Below are 14,856 nucleotides of genomic sequence, written 5' to 3' on the forward strand. Positions count from 1 at the left end.
AGGTTACCATCAAGGTCCATGGGTTCGAATTCGGGCATAGAACATTCGAAGCAAGTTCTTTACCTAGGGCGACCACCGATGGATGGAGCTTCATTTCCCACCCAACTCCACTGGTTGGAAATTGCCGAATGTCGATATATGATGGCAGTTGGTGTGCGGTGTAGTAGCCCATCCTTCTGGGGGCCATGGTCGAAAATGTTTTATACGAGCAGTGTTCGGCTTCAACTTGATGCATGGAAATGATTATTAAAAAAAGGCTGGTGTTTTCGATCCCTTCTGCGGAATAAAAAAATATATTTTTTGTATTAAAATGATGTACCGTAAGTGCTCGAGCAGCCGGGCCATCTTAAGAGCATCACGGGATTTCCCGGGCCAAGTGATTTTTCTGAGGCCCTACCACGTAAATTTTGGAAAATTTATACCAGATCTTATTTTTGTGAACCTAATGCGACAATGCCTTAAGACGACACTGTCGAACAGCCAGTGTTTACGCAACAAAAACACTGTGATGACGACGTTATCGAGAGCACTGCCGTGGCACTTTTAGTGAAATTTCTAAAGGTCAAAATAGCGCTAAAGACGCCAAATGGGAAAGCACCATTGCTAATGCGCTATTCTCGATGGGCAGTTGCTTTACCTAAAAGTAAATAATAGAATCGTCCGACGTGACGTAGCCAGTGTTCTTCTCGTGATTGGTGGACTATATCCGTTTGGAGATGGAGTTGATGAGCAATCCATCTAGGCCAAAAACAAAACCAGTTTCTCTTGTGTGGCCCAGCACCTGGGCTCACCAGAGCCAACTAGCCAAGAGTCGCGAGGCAGAATACAAGTACTAGAAAACAGCGTCCCTTAGGCAATCCTTAAGCGGCTCAGAACAGATACTGTGATCTGAATGCATATTTTTAATGTAAATAAAGCGACCTGGGAAATTGCGGACACGGATCGCTGGGGGTGGGGGGGAGGTGTGTGGTCGGTGTTTGCACTCATGGGCTTGCCTTGGGTAGGAGGGCTGCAGGTTCCTTTAAGGACAGAGGTGGATAGGGTGCTCAGGCCTCATGGCCTGGGGCTGAACTTTCCCCTTGTCCTTAAAAACAGCTCGTTAAGTTGTCCTTAACTAAGGAGCTGTGCTATGGATAGCGTGGAGGACAATGTCCCAAGATGCACTCTCCCCTTCTCCTTAGGATCACATGACGGGTTACGGAGATAAAACCGGTCTTTCGGTTAGTTCAATTCGGCTCTTCGGTTCAGTTCGTCCTTTGACCAATCAACGTGAAGCAAAAATTTTACAACTACTGCTAAGTATCAAAAAAATAATATTTCTTCTACATTAATGGCAACAATTGCTTTATTTACATTATTTTCGCGCATAGTTTTCCCTCCCTCATTTTTCTTTTTTTACATTAGCATGTGCTCTTACTTTTATACGTATTAATTTGTACGTTTTATCTGAACGTGTAGGTTTTTTTCAGAGACCGTTTTTTATTAAATATCTTAAATTGCAACAATTTTTTTCTGAAAATTATATATTTTTTTATTTTCTTTAAATTTTAACCAGGTTATGTAAGAAAAATTAAATGCCCACAGAAATACCTAAATTTTTAAATTATTCAATTTTTTTTTATAAAAAAATTTTAATATAGAGATTGTTAGAGTAAATAGCTCAATAACTTGGATTTTTTTAATATCAGAATGCTGAGTTTCTTTTATGATGCAAAAACCATGCTCAATGACGGGGGGAAGATATATTGAACATTTTCCAAGTCTATGAATTTATGTCAATGTTAGAGATAAATTCAGACTTACTTGTCATATTCCTAAACAAATGCAAGTACATTGGATCCCACTTAATAGGTTTATCAATTAGAGCCCTTGCAATATTCAGTTGGGAAAAAACTATATTCTTCTGTGAGTGATCTCTCAGTCAGGGAAATGTATTTCGCAGCGATTTCTTAGGAAGGATCCCACTGTACTGCAAACAAGTTATCAACTATGTAATTACATATGTTATAATGTAGTATTTGCACACAGGTTATTACAATAAGCTTATGAATTTTCTATCCAACTGATTCTCACTACAACAAAAAAAAACCAATAATGTAACATCCACACACATTGTGATTGCAATCTGTAATTAAAAACAAACAAAATACACCCATTTACTGCTCATGAATAAATTTATTAGATACATGTGTGCACAGTATTATCAAAAGCATTTCACATGCACAATTGCACATACATGATCGTGCTGTATATGAATATAGGCCTACGTGCTGATCAATAAACTTGTTGAAAATGAACAACTTCAGCACTGATAGGTCATCACTTGTCATTTCATTCAGCAATTTAACCTGAAATGGAGGGGGAGGGGTGTAAATTGAAAAAAATTAATGAATATTGTGAACTTTGTGTCTCATAAAAATGCCATAATTGAAAATGAAAAAGGTTCAACTTGCTTAAGAAATTAATGGATTAAATTCATCTGTACACTTGAGCACCAAGTTCTACGTCGTCAGCAAGAATGTAATGTCCTTTTTATAACTGTCATTTCAGCAAATAACCTAAAAAACATTTTATAAATAGTTATCAATAATATTTCAATGTATCCATAGTGATGGAACACTACTAGTACTACCACTTATCCGTACATGCACTTTGCACACATTCTTCACACATTTTCCCAATGCACAATTTCCAGAAATTGTGCATTGGAAAATTGCACAGAAATTGTTGATTAGTTCGAAAAACTTTACGAAATTGCTCACTTGTGTTTCAATAATTGTTTTTTTCAACGTTTATTCAACAATTGATTATGTGTCAAAGATTCTCTCTCACATCTTTGAGTGGGGTGAATGATTTCCGAAACTTTTGAGCAGGAGATGTTTGGGAAAGCTAGACCAAAATGTTTCAAATGAGAAGAGGGAAGTTTTGCTTATTTTGGACAATTGCACTGCTCATTCAGAAATAAAAGATCTCCCGGCAGTCAAAATATGCTTTTTCTGCCTAATTCAAGAAATTTACAATAAAGAAAATTTTCATAGAAAATTGCAGATCAAATGATTTTACGAATTTGTAGATAATATAATGTGGAATATTTTAACTATACACAGGTACATATACATACACAAAGTTTTTAAAAATCATTGAAGGTGAGGTAAAATAAGACCTTGCTAATTGGACACCTACTTAAGTGGACATTTTTCTCGACCCTATATATAAGTTATACATATTTCTCTAGGGAATTTATCATGATTGGCATGTCTTGGAATGCGTTATGTACAAACACGTATGAATAATATTTTTGTGCCCCTAGCAACTAAAAACTAAAATTCCTAAACTGGAATGCATTGGCCATATTCAGAAGATTTGATGTGATTTGGATAATTTACCCTAAAGGTACTTTTATCAAACTGCAAACAATTCTGTTAGGGACCCATATTGCAATTCTGATTTTTAATTCTGGCAATGTAAGCATATTGCCAGTACTTGAAAACCTAGGAATCCCAGTTGATGAAGAACTAGAGACTATTTAAACTGGGTTGGATGATGAGCGCGTGAGATGTTCGAGATACCATGTAGCACTGATGGCAAAAATAACCAGAAAAAAAAGGAGCAAGAAAGAGAAATTTGAAACAAAGGAAGGTCTGATGTATGAATGTGAAGAATTCTGAATGTTAAAAGTGCGTAGGTGAAACTTTTTTTTAATGAAATTTTTAGATGCATTTTCTGAGAAACTGCAATTTACATTATTTTTATCTGCGCCAAACCTGATCTTTACAAAACTTTACAAAATATCTTTTTTTTTTTCTGTGGGTTCTATATGGCTATGACAATGCAATGAACTAGGATCTGAGGAATAGCTTTGAAACTTTGATGATTTACATGATTTTGAATTCAAAATATTAAGTTTTTTAAACGAGAAATATAGTTTTTTCACGTAAACAGTCAAATCTCAAAAATTTTTCATAGTATTTCAAAACTTCTAGTTCATCACACAGAACAATATTATAGCAACATTCTGTGTGAAAAACAAGTTGATATAAGCAGTATTTCATGTACATTGTTTTGCAAAAACACTGAAATTATATTTAGACATATAATTGGCAATATACATTTTTCATGTCAAAATATTCATGAAGAAACATTTAGTTTCTTAATTTTATTCCACATTCAAACTAAAAACGCATGCATTTCACCCAAAATGACAAAACGTACCCGCACGTATTCAGCTGTCTAAATGCATGCTTCTCAAATAAAATAAACATTATTCTACCAACTAAATTACACTTAACATGACAATGTTATTTCTTATGTAATTTCAATGTCACAAAATTATAAATGGTCGGAGATATAGGAAAATTCCAATTAAAATGTTCAAAAATCAGACTTACTTTGAAAGAAAATTGCAAAAATCCTACAAGATCTCTAGTTGCCATTTCTTCAAGAATAAATCAAACTCTCAATACTCTGTAGTACAAAAATATTAACATTAATACCACTGAAACTGAATTTTTACTCATAAAAATTACTCATGCAATACATTAATAAAGTGCTTAATAAGCTATGTAATACATGCAACCATTAAAAAAATTCAAAATCGTGATACAAGTAGAACCTGCAGCAATTAAGGAAAGTATGCGAATTAAATATAGAATTTAGCACCCCCTTTTGCATTCAATTAAAAAATACATTTTAAACAAAAATATGCAGTGGGGTCCGAATGGGTGGCATGTAGTTTTTTTAGGATGCATTATATTTTTAAGCGTTTTTGCACATTGCAAGTGTATGTATCACGTTTGCATGTCAACTTTTACCCCCAAAATATACCCTTGGCATTTTCATGAGGCTTAGAGAGCCTTGAGATTATTTACGTCATTAGGACGGCTCGAAAATAAGCATTAATAAGACAAATATAAGATGTAGCATTATCGATAGGCCAAACATAATATATTGTTACTGTAATACATGTTATTCCTATTATGAGGAAATTTATTATTTACGATTATATATAGCTTATATACATAGGTAATCTTGCGATCAGCAGGATTTCTTTTTCTCCCGAAAACCTTGACTTATTTAATGCTCATTAACATGCAAAGTGCATGAAATTTCATGTTAAGAAAAAAAATTTGGTTTCATCACGTTACCTTCCGCTCAAAAACAGCAAGTCTTGTCTTCATCTCGACTTTAACTCCTCGCATGGCTGCCTTACTGTACTTTTTCATTAACCTAAATCCCTTTCAGCATCTTAAATGCATATATCAAGCATTAATAGAATCGGAAAACACGAAAATAATTTTTTGAATCGACGATATCTTCCATCGGAGCACACATCGTCGTCGCCATTAAAATGTCGCCGAAAATGTGGTTGTCCTCAAGCTTAACGAGAGGGTATCCCATCTCCTTAACTAGCGCCTCTTTAGTTAAGGAAAAGCCAGCGGAAAGTACAGAATTTTTCCCTCTTTTCGTAACTAAGGACAAACAGCAGGCTTAAGGAGAAAAACTTCGCTAAGGACGAGGGGAAAGTTCAGTCCCTGGAGCCCTAATTGTAAAGATCGAGGACTGGGGATGCTAAAGGTTTGGCATTCACGCCTTTTGACCTGGTGCACTCAGTTCTCACCAGCGTGACCCAACCCCTCTGGGTAATGTGCTTGTATCTTCCACGAGACATAGCCTGGGTCATATATCTGGCTCTATAAATTTCTCTCGTGCAAGTAGTGGGTTTAATTAATGTTATCTCTCACTTGAAATTCAGTTTTGTCTAAAAATGAGTTAGTTGTTTCAACGATTGTGCAGAGGTACATTAACCATTAAAGTACTTAACCTTTAACAGCACTAGTTTGAGTCATTTTAAAAATGTGATCATTAATATTATCTACAAAGAACTTATTGCAGAGACATCACTAGAATATACAAATGTCAGTCATTTGTCTAAGGTGCGATGATTATCACAATGTCGTGATACATGATAAGGCGACTTCGATTGAGGGAAATATCAATGTTGTATAACTTCATGATAGAAACATCTAGCAGCAAACATGATGATTTCTAACCAAAATTCCATAAATGGTATCGTGTACTTGGGTCAGCTCAAGAATTGCTTTTCTGTTAGTTCGTCTGCTGTGTGACTAACACTGTCGATAACTCTAGTTGGGACCTATAAAAATGTGCCATAGTGACCAGCCTGGACAAAATATCACTGGAAGGTGAAAATCTATTTAGTTTCTTGTTCAGAAATGTTTTCTGGTGAATTTTGTCAATCAATATGGAAATTATCTTTATGATTGTAAAATGTAAAAATAATTTATTGAAGGTAATTGAATTGCGTGTGGTGAAGAAATTGTTTCCTTTTAATTTGTTTTCTGATGATATAGGATACATCATTACAACAACAGTGAATTTTATTGTATGACTAAAAAGAGTATTATTCTGTCATTAGAATCAGAACTAATTAGTCAGGGCTTGACAAGTGCCAGATCGACTGAAAAATTGGTATTGACTCGTAAAATTCTCTTTCTGTAGCTATTAACCATTTTCACGTACAAGCTTTTAGCAAAAAATTTGGATGATCTCTGTTTGAAAAATAACGTTAAATCTGGCAATGTTGTCTTAACCTAATTGGATATTAGAAAAAGGAAGAAGTGGAAAGAAGAAAAGGAAGGAAAAAAAGAAAATGAAAACAGTATAATAGATCAGAGAAGTATAACAGTAGATTATTCTCTCGTCACCCTCAACATACGTGTTTTCTTTGTTTTCTTTCGTTCTTACATATAAAAGATACATCCGTGAGGAAAAAAAAGCACTAACAGGAGTATAGAAAAAATAGGGAGGAAAAAAAAACTTAGGTTTGTAAAGTGATGAGAGGAAAGAAAACAAAACTGGATTGAATTTATTCCACTGGCATGTGGATGAAATACTTCTTCCGTGATTGTAAAGGGGTTAAATTGGAGTATGAGAAGACCACAAAATGTTTGAATTTATATTGGCATATTTTTACCAATATGAAAGAGGGTTACATGACCTGGATAAGTCAAATGAAACATTATTTTGGATCTATTTTTCTCTAGATTCTTTTTTTCGATTTGTCAAGCCGTGGACTTTGTTTTGTGCTGAATTGTAAATCTTGCTGCACACAGTGACCACGATGTAACTTGCAATCAAGGATTCATTACGTTCTTTTCAGTAAACAGGTTGTGTACTCGGCAGAATAATGTCTCCACACACACTGTGGTGTTCAATTCCTTTGCTGCTGAATCCTTTCTATGTATTTGGCCATGTTCTAATGTTAGTCACTCAGGTTTGTATGTCGTTGCAGCAGATTTACACAACAGCAAATACACTAGCAGGTGAAGGAAATACATAGAATAGTTTTATTAATTCTCATTCTATGTTTATCTTGCCATCTGCTGGTACTTCGCTCATTTGTTTATGTCAAGCAAGTGTTTATATGATGATAAAAAAAAATGATATACAGGGTGCGTAAGTAACAAAGCATATAGTATTTTACTGACAAACCAATGTTGATCCTAGAGGCATATTTCCAGTTAGAAGTATCCAAATAACGTGTAGTACTCAGATATGTCAGTCATGTTGCAAGGTGTTGTATAAATATTAAGATGAAAATATTAGCTTTTTTATATGGATACCTTATGCTCAAGAACCGAATTACAAAGTTGTTGCTCTGACTTTCCTGATACAAAAAAAATCCATGTTTCTAACTAATATTCGCTGAGATATTTGAATTCAAAAAATAAAGCAGAGTTTGGGGGGAAAAAATAGCATTAAAAATGGGTAAACCATTTTACCCACATTCAATGTTCTTTTTCCCTTTATTGCATGTTACATGGAAAAGATCAATGCCTGTTTCTGACATGGGCAAATGGTGCACGTGCTCAGGGTCCTAATATTTGCTGCCTTTTGTGTTTTAGGGAATGGTATGAATAGTGAATATTTAGCGGCAGAATAATAAATTTTCTTAAAATTCGTCACAACTATAAGTAAAATTGGGGTTGTAATCGAAAATAAAATTATTGGTAATTTTAAACTATATTAAACTTTCAATTACATTTTAATATAAATTGTATAAATAAAGATTTTTATTGCCATGATAAGGACAATCAATTTTAACAATGATATACTGTATTATATTTTAATAATCACAGAATCAATTTTTTTCAACACTTGTTACAATTTTACATTTAATTAAGAAAATGTCTCGACCATTATTTACTCTTGACTAGTAATGCACATAAAATCTGACCTAATTTCTTATTTTTCCTCTTTAGATGTTCTTAGCTCAATAGGCATCTTGTCTAGGTATATCCTTCAGTTAGTGAACTTAAGTAATTCATGCTCACTTCCGGTTTATTGCAGTAGGATTCTATTTTCAGTTTCATGTTTTCCTTATCCCAGAAATTCACTCTGACATAACCTTTCAAAGAAAGGGATATACGCCAAACAAAATAAAATATAATCGTTAAATTTTTAATTTATGGGAAAAATTGCAAGTAATACAATTTTTTTAAATGAGTCTGATTTACACCGATATTCGACCAAATACCTAAGCATTATTTGGCTGAATACAGAATAGTAGCCAAATATTTGTTCCATATCTATTAGGCGCAACCCACATGCCCCCTTCTCCTGCATATGCCTGTGCAAAAGACGACTATATTTAAGGTGCCTCAAAAATTCATTTGTCAAGGTCCCAAACTTAGGAGTAACAGGCTGTGGAAAAATATATCTGCTATATATTTCATTCTCAGAGTATAAACACTAAAAATCACTTGAAGATTTAGGCTTTAATTAAATCGTTTAATTATTAGGTAATAATAACCTTTTATCATGTGTGATAAAGCCAGATTACTTAAGTGATTTATGGCAGAGTTCCAGAGCACTCAAGTGGCCGCAACATATTTTTAGAACATTTAAGCAGCCCAGACACATTTCTGGATCACTCGAAGGATCTGCGAAACATTTAGAGATCACTCAAGTGGCTCTATAGAAGAAATATCAATAGTTTAGTTGCCGGCAAACTGGGAAAAGCTTTTTCTTGTTTCTGGCACACCCAGTAAAGGTGTCATTAAGAATATTTCATATTTTTATAAAGGGTAGTTGATGACGTAAGCATCCTCCAATCCCTCCACAATTCAGCAAACTAGAAACCCCATTCCCCAATCAATGCTAACAATACGTGTTTATAATGTATTTTAAAGGCAGAAAAAAGGTGGCCCAAAGTTGTAACCCGCAGGGGTACAGGATCGTGCCACATGAAAAAAATTCTCCCTCCCTTCTTATCAAACATAAGTTTTTTTTCAGACACATCATTCAATAGGTGAGGGATGTAGGTATAACGAGTAAAACATTCAGCAAATAAGTAAATTGAAGGAGATACTCTTCAAAAAGTGACACAAAGTTGCGTCATTTTACAGTATCAAATCTCATCGTGGGCCCCTCCCCTATGGGATCAAAGCCCCAGGCTGTGGGCACATGTGTTAAGACGACCCTAGCTCAATTGGGCTGTTTTGCTTCATTTGTGAAAGTAGTCACATTTTCTTCCTAACATATTTCACTTAGTTTCATTTCTTTGCTTCATGTCTGAATTTTTCATTGCGGTTTATGACCCTTTCCCCAGCAGCTTGTCATGGTTTCACCTGCGGCCCCTTGTAATATCTCAGGGCCGCAAAGGGGCCATAGGTTAAGAAACACTGTCCTAGATTACACAGCACCTGGTAATAAATCAAATATTTTTTAAACTTTCTATGGGGGTCGTAAATACAAGTGGTGGCTCGTAGCTAAAATTAGTGGAGGTGCTGCTCCAGAAAAATTTTAGCCTTTGTTTTAAAATTGGGTAAAAAGAAACAAACACATATAAAAAAACTACTTTCCACCAGAGCGTGCCAGGGTTGGCATTGCAGGAGCGATGGTGCTGCAGCGTCGTGTGCAGCTTTCTATGTGTGCACGACAGTCAAACACCATGCTGCTGGCACTGTGAAGTGTACAGTTCCATACAAAGATTTCTGTATCTTTTTCATAAACTGGGGATGGCTACTGACACTAAGCTTAAGGATTATATATTGTACAAGTATAAAGAACTCATTATATTATATGTTATCGATAATATCAAGTGGAAATGGGGGTGCTGCAGTTCCACAGTGCCTATATGTGAGCCGCCATTGGTAAATACCTAAATTATACCTTTTTTTAAGTCACTTTAAATCCTGACTATAAGTGGGACAACAACAATTATCTTCACAGACGTTGTGATTACAGATGATATATATATTTTTTGTCAATTAAAAGCCACTATTTATACAGTGTGATCCAAAAGTCACGCAACCCATTACAAAATTAATTCTACTGCTTGTAAATGCAAAGTTTTTTTTAATATAGACGGCAGCACTACTGTTCAAGATCTAAATTTTTTTTTTTAATTTTCTATGTGCACTAATACTCTCAGTAGCTCTTTGTTTGTTGAATGATCAAGATGGTTTTTGTCAGAAGCAAATTTTTATGATTGAACAATATTTTTCAACTCATTTGTTTGAAGCCGTTATTGAGGTGTTCAAAAATAAACTCCCAAATGTTTTGTGTCGAATAAGACAACAATTTTCCGATTGGTGTCCCGTATTCAAGAAACTAGAAATGTTGAAGACCATAGGCTAAGTGAGCATCTGTCTCTACTGAACCAGCATGGAATGCATGAAAAAAAAAAACTAAATGGCAAAGTCACGTTCAAAAAGTGTAAGGAAGTTGGTGTCACAGATGGATATGTCATATGGGACTGCTCAGAGCCCTGAAGAAAGGAGTTTAAAACCTTGTCTTGTGGTTGTTCAGAATTTGAAAGATCCTAATCAGATCAAATGTTTGAGTTATTGTTGATGGCTCAGATCCTTCATGGACAAAAATGGTATGGATAATCTTGATTCTGTGTTCTTTACAGATGAAGTCTGGTTCCGTCATACAGGTTCTGTAAACAGCCAAAACAGCAGAATTTGGTGCACTGAAAATCGGAACATCTATCATGAAAAGCCTCTGTATTCCACCAGGGCCGGATTAACCACTACGCAAAATAAGCACGTGCTTAGGACATCAAGAGAAAAAGGGCACCAAAAAAGTATCCAAAATGTTTTTTTAATTCTTAATCTTTTTCAAGCATCCGGCAGAAAATCCAAACATTTTTTTTTTTTTTTTTTTATTGAACAAACAGCACAATGGACAAAACAGACAAAAAAAAAATTGAACACTTTCGACCCAAAGGGATATAAGAAACCTTCCATGGGTCGTATTGATACATTACATAAAGAATTTCTGGCAATATACATAGATATATTTTACTACAATTGCTGCATTCAAGTCACACCAACTATATTACCTTAAAATGTTAAACTATAGTCTGATATGTCGAAATACAGATATATTTTCTTACACAACAAACAAATTTTACTCCTTATATCATTTGCAATTTCATTAACTATCGAACGAAACGAACCGCTCCATATCTGCTATTTCCAGTATACGATCTTTTATAGTCTTTTTAAACATATAAAATGATTGCTGTTGTCTAATAATATCATCAAATTCTCTACATATTCTTGGAGCAAGAAAACATATTGATTTTTTGAAAATTGTTTTTTTAGGTAATGGTATTTGATATAAATATTGTGATCTCATAGTTCTTCTTTGTATATTCACTCTGGGATACCAATCAGGATTCTTATGGATGTATACTAAAACTTTATACAGATAAAGTTGCCGTATATTAAATTGAATCAATGATACTTTATTTTGTGCAGAACTGTTAGTTTGTATAATGTTACGTCGCAAACAGTCATAAAGATTATCAATAGTATGGATTGAATTTTTATATGTTCCCCCCCCAAACTTGAGTAGTTCATTAGTATAAATGAAGGTATTCAGTAAAAGAATGGCATAAATACAGAAAAATTTATGATATTGCAAACTAGAGATCACGTTAATGCTGACTTTTTAGAATGAGATTTTGTGCAATTTCTATAGTTAGCTTGAGCCATTTCAACAGCATCGTGGAGGTCCTTTGACAAACTGATTTTCCTGAGGGCCCTTTCTACCAGCTAAAAATTCTTGCTTACCAATTTGCATACTAACTCTTGCAAATTGTAAACAAAACTACTTGTCACGAGGTCCTCAGTTTATATCTGGGGGAGACCCACGCATTAATAAAACAAATTATCATTCCCAACTAATATGATAAATGTTAAATCAATACAAAAATGACAAATTTATGAGTAAGCCAAGTTCTACAGACTAAGTACGTGAACTTAAAAATGCTCAAATCTGAGTCATTAGCGTACCGACTGCATGGTTTCAATCTTATAGTTAATTATTATTACCTGTGCGAGACAGTTTCTGCGCCTCTTTGTCGTGTAAGTCATTCCAGTAAAATAACCCCAAAAAACTTGCTGCTGTGTTCCCAGACACAGCAGCAAGTTTGCAAAAATTGTCGCCTGGCAGTTCAGTGGTTAAGGAGCTAGTCTCTGATTGTGTAAGTCTGGGTTCGAATCCCGGTTCTTCGACGTCTACTAACAAATTTCCTAGACAGATCTTATGGATCTCTTGAGAATGCATGAAGATCACGTTAAAAAAAATCATGAGTTTCTCTGTAGATCATTCAGTCTAGTACTCATTGTTTGAAATTTTGCATAAAAACATTTTTTTTTGCTTCTGCATAGGACACAGAGCTAGAGCCACCCTTGTGTGGTTCGATCTAGAACTCCTAGAATATAGGTATGAAGACACTTTAGTTTGATCTACCATAGAAGTAAAAGAAATGCTAACAGACTGCAACTCAAAAATGTATCTGAAAGAACAGGTACCCAATGATTATGGTTCACCAAAAATAATTTAATATCGACCATCCCAAAATTCAGTGGTTGAGTTTGAAGCTCTTTTGTGAAATCCTAACAAGCAGTCGATAGCAGAAAATAACTTTAAATGATTTTGAAATATTTTGAAAAGAGTCTAAAAATGTAAGGTCTGTTTTTGGTAAATGTAAAAGAAAAATTCTCTACGACACACTATAATTGTCCCTCACCAATCGATACTGGTGTAATATATGGTATATATATATATATAACTACTGATATATATGATACACTGGTATATATAACTGCTTCTTCTACATTACACAAGGTGCCAAAATGTATGTGCTTGTCCCATTTGAGAAAGTATCTAGTTGCAGCCCTAGATAGATGGCACCACCTGAACACACAATACGCTGAATACTGATCACACACATATACAAACACACTTGACTTTCACCAACACAAATCTGACATATCTCTCGTATTCAGGGTGAAAATATGTGACTGTTAAATGGCGACAGATCAGAGTGGTGGCCCATCAGGGAAGGAAAATAAAGCCATTTTACCAGGAAATCGCTTTGCAAGGATTTATATGAATAGGGAATCGGAAAATAAGTATCAGAGAAAATCTCATTAGCTTTAAATTTAATCAGAAGATATTATAGCAAGAGCTAAGATTTTTTTAAAGAAGTGGGAAATCAATCAGAAGGGAATTAATAAATCAATCTATTAGTAAATGGATGTGTGCCTCTAAGTTAATTACAGTGGATCAGTTTTTTTTTAAAAAAACATTAAAAGCAGGAAAACACTTTAAACAGGAAATCTTAATGAGAATTATTTAAAGTTGGGATGACGAAAATAAGTCATACTAAGTAAGCATAAATTAATAAGTGGAAAAACATTCTAAATGGGAACGTTATAAGCGGGATCGACTATATATTTGTTTTACATTTATTACATGCATTAAATTTCACATTTTCAATTCTCAGAGGCTTTTCCTACTAGTAGACAATGAAAGTAAATGAACCTTTGAAAAGTGGCCAGAAACTTAGCAAAAAGAATACACGTTTGCATTCACGCAAATGGCTCACATTTTGAATGCATGTTGCAGCAAAATTTGTTTTTGTATCCACAAATGTTGTTTCATTAGAACTAATATAGTTTTTTGATTTATTTCTTGATAGAATTTGAAAAAATATTTTAGAACGGGTTGCGTGACTTTTTGGATCACCCTGTATAAAACACAAGTTCCGTTTGAATAATCCATCACTGGCAATTCCTCCAATCATAGGTGGAGATACACTTGGAAGTCTGGGGGGGGGCACGATGATGATGTCAATTCATATATACATTAGATCAGTTGACTTCACCTTTGACGCTGGGGGGGGGGGCACCCCCGTATCTCCGCCCATGCCTTCAATACTAACCTTCTAATTATGAAAGTATATTACCCATATGGTTAGCTTTCTTTCATCTTCCGTGAGGTTAAAATTTTTGTTCCCCGGTTAATCCATTTCCAGGATAATCAAGGTTCTACCATAGCCTGTAAAGTTATTAAAAGTATTTGGAGAGCTCAGAAATATTGGGGGGTCGTCTCTAACCATATAATTCTATAGGTTTTGTGGCAAATATATTGGGGGGGTAGCCCATGGGCCGGATACTAGTTTGCGCCTGTGGGTTCTACTGAACTAAATTCCGTGTTTTCCTGCAAGACTGAACCAAAATAGTAAACATATCCCATAATCCTTCACGTGGTTTCCCATAATCCTTCATGACGGGACACTTCACGTGAAGGATCTTGGGATATGTTTTCATTTTTCGCCGGTAAGCGCGGATGAGATAAGTGTGTAAATTTTTTAAAATTTTAATACAACGTTTATTAAACGTTATACAACGTTTATAACAACAATCATTTTGATACAACGTTTTTCAATTTGATTGTTCTTTAGATTGTTCAATTTCTATTCGTAAAATATTTTTCATGTCGCGCATCAATTCTTATGAAGTTTCGGGCACG

The 14,856-nt window shown here is 34.6% G+C and overlaps 1 long non-coding RNA gene across 1 annotated transcript; it reads right to left on the reverse strand.

Annotated features, from left to right (window-relative positions):
* Nucleotides 1–2,158: 2,158 nt before the first annotated feature.
* On the reverse strand, nucleotides 2,159–14,429 carry LOC149072530 (uncharacterized). Its single transcript, XR_016194332.1, has 4 exons — nucleotides 14,291–14,429; nucleotides 4,389–4,464; nucleotides 2,454–2,558; nucleotides 2,159–2,348 (listed from the first exon to the last, which is right to left on the reverse strand). It is a non-coding gene; the product is annotated as an uncharacterized LOC149072530 (long non-coding RNA).
* Between the last annotated feature and the right edge of the window lie 427 nt (nucleotides 14,430–14,856).

Source organism: Pholcus phalangioides, unplaced genomic scaffold (genome assembly GCF_987345545.1).
Source record: "Pholcus phalangioides strain wild (caught in Gottingen) unplaced genomic scaffold, Ppha-v1.0 ptg000017l_1, whole genome shotgun sequence".
In the NCBI taxonomy this organism is placed as follows: domain Eukaryota; kingdom Metazoa; phylum Arthropoda; class Arachnida; order Araneae; family Pholcidae; genus Pholcus; species Pholcus phalangioides.